The sequence below is a fragment of the Cydia fagiglandana genome, chromosome 7 (assembly GCF_963556715.1).
Source record: "Cydia fagiglandana chromosome 7, ilCydFagi1.1, whole genome shotgun sequence".
NCBI lineage: Eukaryota > Metazoa > Arthropoda > Insecta > Lepidoptera > Tortricidae > Cydia > Cydia fagiglandana.
In genome coordinates, this window is record NC_085938.1 from 8,885,301 (window position 1) to 8,902,325 (window position 17,025).

A 17,025-nucleotide genomic window follows, 5' to 3' on the forward strand; every position below is an offset into this window, starting at 1 on the left:
CGATTCATAAGTATTCTTGCCATTAATACGTAGTGGCGCTTCTTTGTCTGTCAATTTTCTATCTATGAGTTCCTGTAATTGACTTTGTGCTGTTACCTAAGTTTTATTTGTATAATATTGTTATAGCTCTTGGTGCTCCTTAAATTAAATAAGTTTACAAAGTTTACAGTTAAGTACACCTGTTTCCATACAACAAGTACCTACCTAGAGTCCCTAGGTATGAGTACAACTTATACTCAAAAAGTTTTTAATCTAAATAGTTCTATAACGCGCTAAATTGCTAAATTAAATATAATTGTTATTTGAAAGTTAAGTCTGTTCATAATCAGACATCGTACAGCATTTTTGGTGCAGCGGAGTGGTGTTAACGGAATCGGTATAAACAATTTGAACCCTAATGACTAATTAGCATTAATTACTTACATTAATCCTTATCATAAATATTATAGTACCTATGCATTTTTACACACTAACACCCCCCCCACACACACACACACATATACACACACACACACATACACACATTATACATATATACACACACTCACAAATAAACGAACACTCGTACACACGCAGTCCACAAATAAAAACAATACACATGTTAAAAGAGGCATAGCTATCTGTAAGTTTCAGTGTAACTCTCTGTAAAATTTGTACCTACCAATAGGTATATAGATTAAAGAAACTAGTATAAGTAACGAAACTGGGTCCTGTAACACAGGGTTTCCTAGATCAGGACTCAGGGACGTGATTTACTGTATGTCTAATTTTATACAATAAACTTTTTTTACATTTTTTTTTTCATTACGTTAATATTAACCTTAATTTACCATTTCAGTTGGAATTAACTATGCCAATTCCGTTAACACCACTCCGCTGCATCAAAAATGCTGTAAAAGTTACGATGTCTGTTCATAATACTTTATTTCTTCGGAAAATTATGACGGTTGTGAAAACAGTAACCAATTTTGAATGAGCCTCTTTCCCCTACGACATAATTACGAAACTTGGTATCAGAGAACTTTTTATTTACATATCTAGAGACCTATGTATTTTGGTTACCTGTAAGAAAATAGGTATAGGTACTAAGGTATAGTATAGTGGATGGATTTTGAAGGTGGCGCTGGCGGCCTGTCGGTTGTTTTGAAGATTATTATAATTATTGATTCATTACATTTCATCATTTGTTTTATGATGGTTAGGTCAAAAACATAAGACCTTTGTCTCGGCTCTTAGATAGTACCTGTCTAAAATATGAACATGACTTATTATAATAAGTTTAATTTATTATAGTAGTGGACCCTATAATGGACGTGGAACCAGTAATGGGACAAAAAAACATAATTCCTCTAAAATAAGTATCTAAAAGTAGTTTATAAACACTGGCTGTATATTATCATAAATAAGAGTCCTAGAGCTGTTTCAGTTTGAAGTTTTATCAAATTTGGTTGTTTTTTAAGAAATTGGTGTCAACCTAAAAGTTGTCGTGTCACTGAAAAAAAATACCACTATAGTAACAGCACCAGTCATGGGACATTTAAGAGGAAATTTGGAGTATTTATGATATTTCCCGTATACATGTAAATGGTCTACCGCTTAGCGTGTTAAAAGATGAAAGTCCTATCCTTCTTTCATGTTTTAGGCGTGTTGTATCAAAGATACAGCAATTAGTTTCCACATATTTTACAAATTAAAACTGCTTTTTTTCTCCAGTCATGGACACCAATGCTCCAGTAATGGGCCCCCGGTAATGGACGTGGATCCAGTAATGGGCCCCCTATAATGGACATTGCTCTATCAGTATAAAATATTGAAATGGGGAATAAGTTAGGGAAAAAAAATCAATTTTTGGTATAAGCTTTATTGCTGAATGTATCTTTCTTTCCACGGCCAATTATTATTGTATTAGATCCATCGAGATAATTCTAATACATATACCCAAACACAATTAGTTAGGGTTTATTGCGATAAAGTTCCCATGGCCACCTCCTGTCTCCATCATCAGATTAGGTCCATGTTATCATAATATTGCATTATCATCCGATTTACATACTTAATTACGTACTTACACAAAATTTCAACTGAATTGGAAATCGAAAAGTGGCTCAAATTCAGCTACCAAGATTGGACCCACACTAACTAACAGGCCAAGTTAAATAAAAGTTTGGAAAAACGATATTAATCTATCCGAAGTCCGAGAATACCTCCTGATTGACATATTTCGTAACTACATTTTACTTCTGTATTGTTTAAACATGAAATTATGGCATGGCAAGCATCATTCTGTCAATTGTCCCATCATAGGAGGTACGCAGTTTTACAGCTCCTATAATGGGATTGGGCCAAATACCACTATTTTTTTACATCTGTGGAGTCACAACATAGTGTGTTGTATACCTTATCTCATGGTAAATGCAATTAACAAAACACATTCTAGTTTTCATCAAGTATTAATTAATTAAAATTTAATAAATTAACTCACCTCTCTTAGCGAAGTTGTTAAGAATTCGTATAGTAGTATACCCTATAATGGACGTGGAACCAGTAATGGGACAAAAAAACATAATTCCTCTAAAATAAGTATCTAAAAGTAGTTTATAAACACTGGCTGTATATTATCATAAATAAGAGTCCTAGAGCTGTTTCAGTTTGAAGTTTCATTAAATTTGGTTGCTTTTTAAGAAATTGGCGTCAACCCAAAAGTTGTCGTGTCACTGAAAAAAAATACACCTTTGTGTGTTGTATGGTAGCCCCACTTAAATCTTTATTTTATTATGTTTTTAGTATTTGTTGTTATAGCGGCAACAGAAATACGTCAACTGTGAAAATATCAGCTGTCTAGCTATCACGGTTCGTGAGATACAGCCTGGTGACGGACGGACGGACGGACGGACGGACAGCGGAGTCTTAGTAATAGGATCCCGTTTTACCCTTTGGGTACGGAACCCTAAAAACAAAATTTCCTAAAGAAACTCCTATGAAACAAACAAAATTTAAAAAGACATCAACGCGTGCCGACTGAACCTCATTCACTTTGATTACTATACAACACCTTATCTTAAGTACCTACTATTTAAGACTAATGCCTTGAGCATAATAACGAGGACCATCAGCATTCATCAAATCGCGCCGCACCGCGGTCACAACGAGATCGCTTACATAGGACACTTCTATGGGCATCAAAGGATTGATTGAGCCGCCTCGCGCCGCGTCCCGCCGTTTCGCTTCGGGATCGCGCGATGTTCGCCTACATAAGACGCTGCGTAAGCAAGATCCATATTTATTAAAAAACTTTCAACTTTCAAGATTCTTACAGATTCTGTCAAACAACATCCCATTTGACAGTATCTGTCAACAATAATACTTAAGTAATTTTATTTTGTACTTAACCATGACAAAATATGATCTTACACTAAATTTGACAAAAAAACTGTCAAATTTGACAGTTTGACAGATCATGTCAATATACACTGGGACACTATAACATGTCACTTTGTACCAAATATTCCCATACGAAACCCAAAAAGTCGCCCAAAAATATATAAGCACAGCGATCACTGGGGCTGCAAGTGCGTTGCCGGCCCTTAAGATGAGAAATGCAGTCTACAAAAAATTACCCAACATTGACATTTAGTACTAAACTATGACAAAATATAATACTTTACACTAAATTTGACAAAAACGAACAAATTTGACAGTTTGACAGATTATGTCAATATACATTATGCCATGTCACTTTGTACTAAATATTACCATACACATAAATGCATGTATATAAGTAGCGTACACGAAGAGAGGCCTATAGGTCAGCAGTGGGCGACTGAAAGCGAAAATGATGATGATGATGATTACCATATAATTACCTATTCTATTCTATTCTATTCAATAATAATATTTAATTAATTTTATTTTGTACTTAGGTAACCATGACAAAATATGATCTTACACTAAATTTGACAAAAACTGTCAAATTTGACAGTTTGACAGATCATGTCAATATACACTGGGACACTGTAACATGTCCCTTTGTACCAAATATTCCCATACGAAACCCAAAAACTCGCCCAAAAATACATACGCACAGCGATCACTGGGGCTGCAAGTGCGTTGCCGGCCCTTAAGATGAGAAATGCAGTCTACAAAAAATTACCCAACATTGACATTTAGTACTAAACTATGACAAAATATAATACTCTACACTAAATTTGACAAAAATAAACAAATTTGACAGTTTGACAGATTATGTCAATATACATTATGCCATGTCACTTTGTACTAAATATTACCATACACATAAATGCATGTTTATAAGTGGCGTACACGAAGGGAGGCCTATAGGTCAGCAGTGGGCGACTGAAAGCGAAAATGATGATGATGATGATTACCATATAATTACCTATTCTATTCTATTCTATTCTATTCAATAATAATATTTAAGTAATTTTATTTTGTACTTAACCATGACAAAATATGATCTTACACTAAATTTGACAAAAACTGTCAAATTTGACAGTTTGACAGATCATGTCAATATACACTGGGACACTGTAACATGTCCCTTTGTACCAAATATTCCCATACGAAACCCAAAAACTCGCCCAAAAATACATAAGCACAGCGATCACTGGGGCTGCAAGTGCGTTGCCGGCCCTTAAGATGAGAAATGCAGTCTACAAAAAATTACCCAACATTGACATTTAGTACTAAACTATGACAAAATATAATACTTTACACTAAATTTGACAAAAAAAAACAAATTTGACAGTTTGACAGATTATGTCAATATACATTATGCCATGTCACTTACTAAATATTACCATACACATAAATGCATGTATATAAGTGGCGTACACGAAGAGAGGCCTATACTCAGCAGTGGGCGACTGAAAGCGAAAATGATGATGATGATGATGATGATGATGATGATGATGATGATGATGATGATGATGATGATGATGATGATGATGATTACCATATAAATCATGACCCGAACTTACTAACCCGAAATTACAAAAAAAAAATTAATCTATGTAAAACGGTCAAGTGCGAGTCGGATTTCAATATATCCATACAAAAAGTCATCAGCGCCTGATGGAGTTAATAGCAAAGTTATTTCGTAAATTCGTACCTTCAGAACGATATATCTCGAAAACGGTAAGAGATAAAGCAAAATGGACTTCAGTTTTGAGCTGCCGTTAGTACACGGTACTAAACGATTAATGCATTTCCGTATACATAGACCTTTTTTGGGACCGATTTGGACAAAAAAAAAATCAAAAAATGAAAAATAAAAATTTGACCCGGGTCTAAAATCTTTATTTTTAGAGCTAGAGAGATGAAAAAAAAACCGTTTCTGTAAAATTTTAATATCTTTTGTTCAACCCCAAATCCAACCATATAGTCTTGTAACTTTAATAAAAAAAAAATAACTTTGGTCAAAAATCACGTTTGTTGTATGGGAGCCCCATTTAAATCTTTATTTTATTCTGTTTTTAGTATTTGTTGTTATAGCGGGAACAGAAATACATAATCTGTGAAAATTTCAACTGTCTAGCTATCACGGTTCGTGAGATACAGCCTGGTGACAGACGGACGGACGGACGGACGGACGGACGGACGGACGGACGGACGGACGGACGGACGGACGGACGGACGGACGGACGGACAGCGAAGTCTTAGTAATAGGGTCCCGTTTTACCCTTTGGGTACGGAACCCTAAAAATAGTGGTATTTGGCCCAATCCCATTATAGGAGCTGTAAAACTGCGTACCTTCTATGATGGGACAAATGACAGAATGATGCTTGCTATGCCATAATTTCATGTTTAAACAATACAGAAATAAAATGTAGTTAAGAAATATGTCAATCAGGAGGTATTCTCGGACTTCGGATAAATTAATATCGTTTTTCCAAACTTTTATGTAACTTGCCCTGTTAGTAAGTGTGGGTCCAATCTTGGTAGCTGAATTTGAGCCACGTTTCGATTTCCGATTCAGTTGAAATTTTGTGTAAGTACGTAATTGAGTATGCAAATCGGATGATAATGCAATATTATGATAACATGGACCTGATCTGATGATGGAGACAGGAGGTGGCCATGGGAACTTTATGGCATAAAACCCTAATTGTGTCAAGTATATTACCCTAACCCTAGTATATTAGAATTGTCTCGATGGATCTAATACAATAATAATTGGCTGTGGAAGGAAAAATACATTCAGCGATAAAAGCTTATGCCAAAAATTATTTTATTTTGCCGTAATTTATTCCCCATTTCAATATTTTATACTGATAGAGCAATGTCCATTATAGGGGGCCCATTACTGGATCCACGTCCATTACCGGGGGCCCATTACTGGAACTTTGGTGTCCATGAGTGGAGAAAAAAAGCATAGTTTTAATTTGTTAAATATGTGGAAACTAATTGCAGTATCTTTGATACAACACGCCTAAAACATGAAAGACGGATAGGACTTTCATCTTTTAACACGCTAAGCGGTAGACCATTTACATGTATAAGGGAAATATCATAAATACTGCAACTTTCCTCTTAAATGTCCCATGACTGGTGCTGTTACTATATATGTTATATGTTACGGATATTTTTTTAGAGTACCTACCTATTCAACATACAGATATGTACATGCATAGTTCGTCTTGAGAAACTCTTGTACAGTCACGTGCAATAATAAAGGCCACAAAAATATCGGACAAGATCTCATCTGTAGATAAGAGTCACATAAATTTAGTTTTTCGAAGAGTACCTAACATATTAATGCAGGTGACTGTACCACTAATATTAAATCGAAAGTTTTTAGCATTGTATGAAAAAACTAGTTTTCTGGAATTGATATTTTTTTCTCTAAAATAATAGTACATTATTGCAGAGGCCGGGAAAGGGCAATTCGTGGATGAGTTTCGATTTTGTCGGACGACGCGAAGCGGAGTCCGACAAAGAAGACGAATCCACGAATTGCTATTCCTGCCGAGGCATATATAGTGCTTTTCTCCAAACATGCGAGGAAATAAGCTAAAATAATTATTATTTAAGCATCAAGCATCACTCAAATCAAACCTTCACATCCAAAATGTCAAAAACAATTTCCCTCTTTAATTAATTTTTAAAAGTTAAAGGCACAAACTTATTCTGCCATTCAGTACCATTCAATATTCGTTCATTCAATATAATTGCGCAATATAGTTTGTCAAACCAACTTTTCAGTCAGTAAGAACCAGGAAAACTACACCCATCCTTTTCTTTTGGGTGCTAGTACTAGTGTAAGACAAAGATAGTATCATTCTCTTTGTCTATGTTTGAAATGAGAAAGTCCTTTGACAAACTATGTAAGCTTTATGAACACGGATGAGATTTAAAAAAAATATAAAAATAATCTTTGATTTTATTAAGCAGTATTCGCACGATCATACACGTGAAATGATAGCTGATCGGGTCGTGTAGAAGCGGCTCGCGGCAATAATAATTGGCTGTTTGCGTTTTTTATTATTAAAAAGTAAAAAACACTACAGTAATAAGTTATTACTGTAGTGTTTTTTTACTTCCCGTCCGCTAGAACAGGACAGCGATAGTTTGATGTTTTTTAGTTAGAGTTTGACATTAACGAAGAACTTCCCGTACTATTTTTGCTACAGTAAGGTGAACATTTCCGAGCATATTGGAGAAAAGTATCTTTTAGGGTTCCGTACCCAAAGGGTAAAACGGGACCCTATTACTAAGACTTCGCTGTCCGTCCGTCCGTCCGTCTGTCACCAGGCTGTATCTCACGAACCGTGATAGCTAGACAGTTGAAATTTTCACAGATGATGTATATCTGTTGCCGCTATAACAACAAATACTAAAAACAGAATAAAATAAAGATTTAAATGGGGCTCCCATACAACAAACGTGATTTTTGACCAAAGTTATTTTTTTTTTAATTAAAGTTACAAGACTATATGGTTGGATTTGGGGTTGTACAAAAGATATTAAAATTTTACAGAAATGGTTTTTTTTTCATCTCTCTAGCTCTAAAAATAAAGATTTTAGACCCGGGTCAAATTTTTATTTTTCATTTTTTGATTTTTTTTTTGTCCAAATCGGTCCCAAAAAAGGTCTATGTATACGGAAATGCATTAATCGTTTAGTACTTTGTACTAACGTCAGCTCAAAACTGAAGTCCATTTTGCTTTATCTCTTACCGTTTTCGAGATATATCGTTCTGAAGGTACGAATTTACGAAAAAACTTTGCTATTAACTCCATCAGGCGCTGATGACTTTTTGTATGGATATATTGAAATCCGACTCGCACTTGACCGTTTTACATAGATTAATTTTTTTTTTTGTAATTTCGGGTTAGTAAGTTCGGGTCATGATTTATATGGTAATCATCATCATCATCATCATCATCATCATCATCATCATCATCATCATCATCATCATCATCATCATCATTTTCGCTTTCAGTCGCCCACTGCTGAGTATAGGCCTCTCTTCGTGTACGCTACTTATATACATGCATTTATGTGTATGGTAATATTTAGTACAAAGTGACATGGCATAATGTATATTGACATAATCTGTCAAACTGTCAAATTTGTTCGTTTTTGTCAAATTTAGGGTAAAGTATTATATTTTGTCATAGTTTAGTACTAAATGTCAATGTTGGGTAATTTTTTGTAGACTGCATTTCTCATCTTAAGGGCCGGCAACGCACTTGCAGCCCCAGTGATCGCTGTGCTTATATATTTTTGGGCGACTTTTTGGGTTTCGTATGGGAATATTTGGTACAAAGTGACATGTTATAGTGTCCCAGTGTATATTGACATGATCTGTCAAACTGTCAAATTTGACAGTTTTTTTGTCAAATTTAGTGTAAGATCATATTTTGTCATGGTTAAGTACAAAATAAAATTACTTAAGTATTATTGTTGACAGATACTGTCAAATGGGATGTTGTTTGACAGAATCTGTAAGAATCTTGAAAGTTGAAAGTTTTTTAATAAATATGGATCTTGCTTACGCAGCGTCTTATGTAGGCGAACATCGCGCGATCCCGAAGCGAAACGGCGGGACGCGGCGCGAGGCGGCTCAATCAATCCTTTGATGCCCATAGAAGTGTCCTATGTAAGCGATCTCGTTGTGACCGCGGTGCGGCGCGATGGTCCTCGTTATTATGCTCAAGGCATTAGTCTTAAATAGTAGGTACTTAAGATAAGGTGTTGTATAGTAATCAAAGTGAATGAGGTTCAGTCGGCACGCGTTGATGTCTTTTTAAATTTTGTTTGTTTCATAGGAGTTTCTTTAGGAAATTTTGTTTTTAGGGTTCCGTACCCAAAGGGTAAAACGGGATCCTATTACTAAGACTCCGCTGTCCGTCCGTCCGTCCGTCCGTCACCAGGCTGTATCTCATGAACCGTGATAGCTAGACAGCTGATATTTTCACAGTTGACGTATTTCTGTTGCCGCTATAACAACAAATACTAAAAACATAATAAAATAAAGATTTAAGTGGGGCTCCCATACAACAAACGTCATTTTTGACCGAAGTTAAGCAACGTCGGGTGGGGTCAGTACTTGGATGGGTGACCGTTTTTTTAGATAATGGTACGGAACCCTTCGTGTGCGAGTCCGACTCGCACTTGGCCGGTTTTTTTTATTTTAATACTAAAAGTAGGTAGGTAGTTATTAACGCGCATAACACAGTTACACTAGGTAGGTAGACTAGGTAGGTATTCATTTGTCATTGGTCATGGTCAGGTTCGATCAAGGTTAGCTCAGCAAACTGACTAATGGGCGATGAAAGTGGTAAAAGTCGCATGCTTACACTTAATACTTTCAGTGGACAGAACCTTGAGAATAAAATTGATTTTTGCACTTCTAAATAGGGTTGCCAGATCGAAAGGCGCTATTATCGGGAAAAAATATATATTTTTCGGGATTTTGGAACTTAAGTCGGGTATTTTACATTATTGGCACTACGTCAGCTGCTCTGCTCATAGACGTTTTTATATAAAAATAGTATAAATTCTTTGAGATCTTGAACAGTCTCACTCATGTGCGACACGGGTCGCTCGCTCACTCGACGATAGTTCGGAACTTGAAATCATTGTTTTATAACGTAAAGCTGTTTTTCGGGACAGTTTTCACTTTGTCGGGAATCGGGAACACATGCTAAAAATCGGGAGAATCCCGCCAAATCCCGACCATCTGGCAACCCTACTTCCAAACGTACCTACGTAGGACATACTGAATATTCCTGGACTGGCCACTTAGAAAAAATAAGTCGTCTCATATATCAGAATCCAGAAATTTTCAGGATGGCCCACGTATTATCTTTAATTGTCAATTAGTTTTCACGGATGCACCTTTTTAGGAACATGGATATTTTTAGATAAGTATCTGATGCACTTGTTAACTTATTGACATCATTTAGTTGTACACTTGGCCTTATTAATCCTTAAGGTACCTACATGATTGGTATTCGATTTAGTTAAAAGATGTGGTAGTTGTTAATGTGTCTGAAGTTATAGCCTCCCTTGAAAACCTTGATAGTTTTTTTCCGCTGTTAGAGCATTCTATTCTTGGTTAGATCAAGGTACAGAAAGGTTAGCCTAACTACCTAACACACCGTTTAAACATACCTATGTAGAACTAGTGAACGTGAATATTTTTAAGCATAGTTAAGCGCTTTAAATATGTCGGAATAATTTGACTACCTACCACGCAAAACCGTTATACCTAGAACAAGAAACAATTGATTAAAAAGTTCGTAAACCCTAAATTCATTAACATAGGTAAACGACTCGGCTGAGCGTAGGTATTCTTGATAAATTTGAGGCTAATGTCTTGTATTGGCTAGCGGGCTACCACCCCTATACATATTTAAAGAGAGAATTGCGTGGAACGTTCAAATGCCAACGAACTAATATCGGAAAAGATTTGACATTGGTACAATACATGGTCAAACAGAAGTTTAACTTTTGAGTTTTGTTTTATCGAGACGTTGCTTAGTTTCTTGATTAGGTACTCTTCTTCACTTTGGTTGTGCTCATAATGATAACCAAGCAAGCTGAAGATTATAAAATAAAACCACGAGCGCGTAGAGTTGCATGTAGTTCGAAAAGTGGAGTCTTGAACGTTGCGAGGGTTTCAAGGTCCGAGGGTTAAACGAACTTTGCTACGGAGTGAAACAATTTCACCACACCAACGCGAGAAAAATACGAATTACAAATAAAATCCAAATAAACGCTGTAAAATATTTATAAAAGTCATTTCTACCAGCCGACATGAAGATATAACTCAAAATGAGCACTACCTTAACCAAATAATTTTGCCAGTCTTGTAAAATTCAACTTTCTCATCAGTTTTTGAAGAATAAATAGAGCCTTGTTGAGCTGTGTGGCAAACATAATTGACAGAGTACCATAAAAATAAAAATAAATAAAATAAAATGCATGAAACCTGATACTGAGACTGAGGGTAAAATGACCGATACTTAAACTAGTACTTAGTAATGAAAGTTTAGTTATATTAGTAAATATTTTTTAATGCTTTTTGTTAACAAAGTCATGAGTCAGAGTCATGCCAACTTCTAGCGTGGCCTTTAGATCATCAACATCATCTCAGCCATAAGACGTCCACTGCTGAACGTGAACATAGGACCTCCATAGTATGGTAGCATCAAGTATGGTTCTACGAGATCTAATTAAAGGTAACTCACTGTCTAAGACTACTGTTTCATTTCATATGTATTGTGTTCCGTTTGACACCGAGTTATATCATTTATTAGGCGTTTTCGTGATTAAATACCACCTCTATGGAAATTATAAAAATCTTGACATCTACTTTACGTGTTATGTTCCTAAATAACAAATCGGTTAGGTTTCCTTCGAAATTAAAATCCGATTTCGGAAGGTGGAATTTTGTAAGGCATAAAGTGTAGGTAACCTTCGCTAAATTATATGATCTAATTTTAGTAGGTAGATAATAGTAGATATGGTACCTGGGTACTATTTAAATATCAGTTATGAAACCAGTGTCCATAAAGTAAATGGCAAACGAAATAAATAAATAAATATATGAATAAATGACAAATATGACAAACGATGAACGATGAATTTATTTTATAACACCATAACATCGCATTTTTATAACCTATTAGGTATCCAGTAAATAGTAAAATGAAAGATAGCGATCAGAATATTTGCGTGACAGTGGTCAGTCAGGGCATAGAAGTACTTGCTGCCAACTATCTATTATGGAAGAGAATATTGCAACTATGTAAGGTGTATTCGGGGAATACCGAATGTCGGATAAAACCGAAATTCAGATGAAAATCACCTTTAATTCCATCATAATAAAAGTCTCTTTTCGGAATTATCCGACAGTTTTCGACATTCGGAATTACCTGAGTAAACCTTATGTTGTTTGCTTCCTAAATAATATGACAATATTGCTTATAGGCATGTCTGCAGTTTTTGAATTAAAGGGGTCCACTGATTAACAGTCCGCCGGACGGTATCGGTCTGTCAGTTGTTCGGAACTGTCTAAATTTTGTTCTAACTGACAGGCCGATACCGTCCGGCAGACTGTTAATCAGTGGTCAACAAACAAATATCAACAAGTATGGTTAATAATGTGATTCTGGAAAGAAATTAGCGTAGCTCTGTAATTCGATATAATTGTTTAGGCTTTAAGCCAGTCTAGAAGCATAGTATGGGCTATATTATTAATAGATAAGATGAAACGATTAATTTTATTTAAAACAGTATTTTAGTATGTTATAGGGAGAATCGCATTAAATCAGAAAAACACAGTTTCCAAGACATGACTCTATTTATTTAACCAATGATATCATTGTACAAATCCATGAATTCTTCATTGAAGTTTGGTTGCCTCTTACAGTTAAATTCCTTGGTGGTTACGCATACCGGCTCCTGCCCAATATATTTTGCCCCGTTATATTGTATACCCATCTTCTTGACTTCGATCAGAATGTCATTCAAACAGGCACATTGCCAAGGGTTCTGGTTAAAGTAAAATTTTTTCAATCGCACACCAGAGTTACGTAACTCCAAACAGAAGTTGTCTTGGAGATAGGTAAATTTATTATCCGCCAGGTTCAAATTTTTCAGGCCGGTATGTCGAAAAGCGTTAACGGGCATGTATTCTATGAGGTTATGCGATAAATTTATGTTGCCCAGCTTAGGTAAACTTTTAAACAGACTTTCAGGAAGATCCTTTATTTTGTTATGTTGAAGTGAAATAGTTTTAATGTTTTTCAAAGATTTAAAAACATCCTCATGTATAAATTCGATAAGGTTATCATCAAACTCGATAGATTCAAGGTTTTCAGCATTGATAAACAATTTGTCGTGAAGCCTGGTAATTTGGTTTGACGACAATGTCAGGCGTGTCGTAGAGTTTAAATTAGGGTGCGTGGCGAATTTGGGGACTTCTTCCAAATTACACCTCGACAATTTCAAAGTCTTTATAGTTTGTAATGCCTGAAGCAAATTATCAGGCGTGCCAGTCATGAAGTTTCCAGACAAATCTAGAAACTCGATGCGATGTAACTCTTCGAATATTCTAGATTCTAAATTTCTTCCCAAAATTACATTATTTGATAAATCTAGGGACTTTAATTTTGTCAATGCGTCGAAAATATTAAGTTGTATGCTTTCTATTCTGTTGTTGCTTAGATTAAGTTTGAGCAAATTAGGTGTTTGGTCAAACATTCCGGTAAGAACTTGCAATGAGTTTTGAGAAAGGTCGATATCTTCTAAAGCGGGTAGGGCGTTGAGAGCGCCTACTTCAATACTGGTAATCCGGCAACCTTTTAGTACTATAGCTGTTGTACGATCATTATCCGACACTAGGCCTTTCCTTAGAACGTAATCTTCAGCTCCCGAAGTACAGATGACGTTGGGTCCGGTTGCTCCGAAGCCATTCCTGCAATTTGGTTCAGCGTGGACAGTTTTAAAGATGGAAAGAAACAGTGCAAAGCATGTTGCTACTTTTAGTTCCATGCCTGAAAAATTAATTAAATTAAGTACATGTTCAAGGATAATATACAATGATTTCCTTATTGACGAATTGAGTTTAAGTCTGTTCGAAGTTTGGATTTAGAAATGACTGGAATAATAAATAAAATTCGAACCCGGGTCCTCCTCCTCGTAGGCACTACCGACTAGGATAGGAGGCCGTCAAAGAATAATGTAGATACCTATTTATCAAATGAATAGGTACTTATTTGAAATAAATATGCAATATTTTTAGTATGTATTTTTTGAGTATATTTCAACCATAGAAGTCTCAAAATATGAAGTAAAAAAGCTTTAAATGCTTTCATTTCTTCATACCAACCTAACGCTACGTCTTACGTAGGCGAACAACGCGCGAACGCGGCGCGGCGCGGCGCGGCGAAAACGGCCGCCGCCGCGCCGCGCCGCGCCGCCTGACATTCGCGTGCAAATCGCGCCGCACCGCGTTCGCAACGAGATCGCTTACGTAGGACACTTCTATGGGCATCAAAGGATTGATTTCGCCGCGCCGCGCCGCGCCGCGTTCGCGCGTTGTTCGCCTACGTAAGACGTAGCGTTAGATGTGTTGGGATAAGACGGAATGAGGTGAGCAGTGTGCCACTGGAACTACCGTAAACACAAAGGGTTGTGTTAAACAATTGTACATTAGGGGATACATGAAAAATAGACTTAATTATGGCATTCCACGTAGAAAACTTTACAAAAAGTTTACATTAACCGATTTATAAACAAAAAACTTAAAAAATAGGTAAATAAATATGAATGGAACCATCTACTTAAACAATTTCTTGAAGATTTAATCTTACGTTAATATATTTAAATTAATTTCTATAGTTTGATATTTACTTAATAAAAAGATAACTTACCGACATTAAAGCAAGAGATAAATACGAAAATATAACTCGCAATAAACTAGCTATTCCTGTAAGTCTTAAAATGATACTGGATGTATTAAACGCATCGTACTCCATTCTGCCGTGAACTGCGTGAAGAATACAAATACAATTCATGTTCAATATATAACTTATAATAATAATTATTAGGTACATCCCGCTCTTATAAGCTTAAGTTTTAATCTTGAGAGGGAGTTAGAGCATATTTAAGAATACAATTTTAATTTAATTTCAATTCCATTTTAAGTGTGTGCAAAGAGAACGGCCGGACACGGTGAATACCCGAGTGATATACAGTTCGTACATATAAACGGGTTGGATAAATGCAAATCCATTCCATAAGGAGGTTAACCTATCGCAGTACGCTGCGTGTTTTCAAGTGAATAAGGAACAATTGAAAGTACCTATCCAATTACCTACTACAAGGAAAAATACCTGTACCTAGGTATAGTAGGTATATACGTATACCAATTTACTGAAAGTTGCCCACATCACATTTTGTTTATCAGGAAACATACCTATTTTATGTTATTTCTAAATCGGCCCTAGAAGAATCTTAGCATAGGTACATTCATAGGTATTTGAACTGGTAATTAGGTAGGCTATTGTAAATTACAGTAAGTATGCCAAACTGCTTTGTTTTGTTTGTTTACTATGCCTGAGGTACTTTATTTATCCTCATACAGCAGTGTTTACGTTTATTACTTACAGGTTTTCTAATTCGATATGTTATAGGTTTGTTTCGATTATATAGTACCTGTTTTTTATATTATAACTATATACCTACCTACTCTCATATTAAATTGTCTATTAGTAAATACTTAAGCAACTACGTTGTTTAAACAATAGGAAATTTAGTTTTCACCTCAGCAGCTCGAACAAGGGTACTTTGCTTCTTAAAAACAGTGAGCAAAATGCGATTTTGCTCACTGAGTCATTTTGTCTCACTCAGTGAGCAAAATCGTATTTTGCTCACTTAGTGAGACAGTATGAGTGAGCAAAATCGCATTTTGCTCACTGAGTGAGACAAAATGTCATTCAGGTGGCTTTTATAGTCAAATGTCATTTCAACATGCGAAGTCTAATACAAGTTCGATATACTTGGGTTCTATTATCTCTGTCCCTCTAGGTATGTTCTCACTGCTTAGGGTGAAAAATTTTGTGTACTACACGAGATCAAAGTTATTTACATCTCGTGCGCTTTTGAATCCCTTACTACGCTCAAGATTCTAAATTAGATTCACTCGCTACGCTCGTGAATCTATTATAGAATCTTTCGCTTGCACGGGACTCAAAATAAGCACTCGAAGAAATATCAAACTTTGATCTCTTGTTGTACAAATAACTATTGGACTACCTCCTCAAAATTATTAAAATGTATTTGCAAAATTATTGAAAAACAAAAAAACATGTCTTTCACACACGTGCGGAAAAGTGGAATATAAGAGTACACGCAGCTGACAGTAAGGTATGTACCTAGATAATATAATACCTAAACGAAAAAAAGAATAAGCTAGGTGACAAACTTATTAAATACCAATTTCACCATTAGGTCTATTATGATATTTATGATTATACGTACATGTTAATTACCTATGCGTTAAAGCTTAGATCGAAAAAATCTAGGGTTAGTTATTAAACTTATTAAAAGTAATTCCCCGATGTTGTTTGTACACGGTAGCCATGGCAACATTATCGCCACATCTCGCCAGCTTTGCATGTTGGCAACTTTTACTAGGGTCAACGATCCTCGGCTAGCCTCAGCCGATTTTAGACCGAATATAATAATTAACTATTGTAAATTCGTTAGACCCTGGCGGGTGCTGCCTCTGCGCGCGTCCCATGATGACTCGGGCAATGGCAGCCTCCGCACGGTGTACCCCTTACATTTCATTAAAGTGCCAGAAGGGCCTCTACGTGTTGGCTTCGGCTCCGTGCACGCCTCCCAAATGTCCTAAACTACTTATTATATGTTCCTGAATAACTTAAATATTTTTACTCAGCTATGTGGGCCACCAGCGTCCTAAAAGGTTCGAATAATATAGCAGGCCCCTATTACTTTTTAATGAATTTATCAGTACGCCACGTTTT

At 35.9% G+C, this 17,025-nt stretch overlaps 1 long non-coding RNA gene across 1 annotated transcript in view; it reads left to right on the top strand.

Annotated features, from left to right (window-relative positions):
- Positions 1-17,025, top strand: part of LOC134665869 (uncharacterized) — a 451,632-nt gene that overhangs the window by 3,518 nt on the left and 431,089 nt on the right. The window lies entirely within an intron of this gene.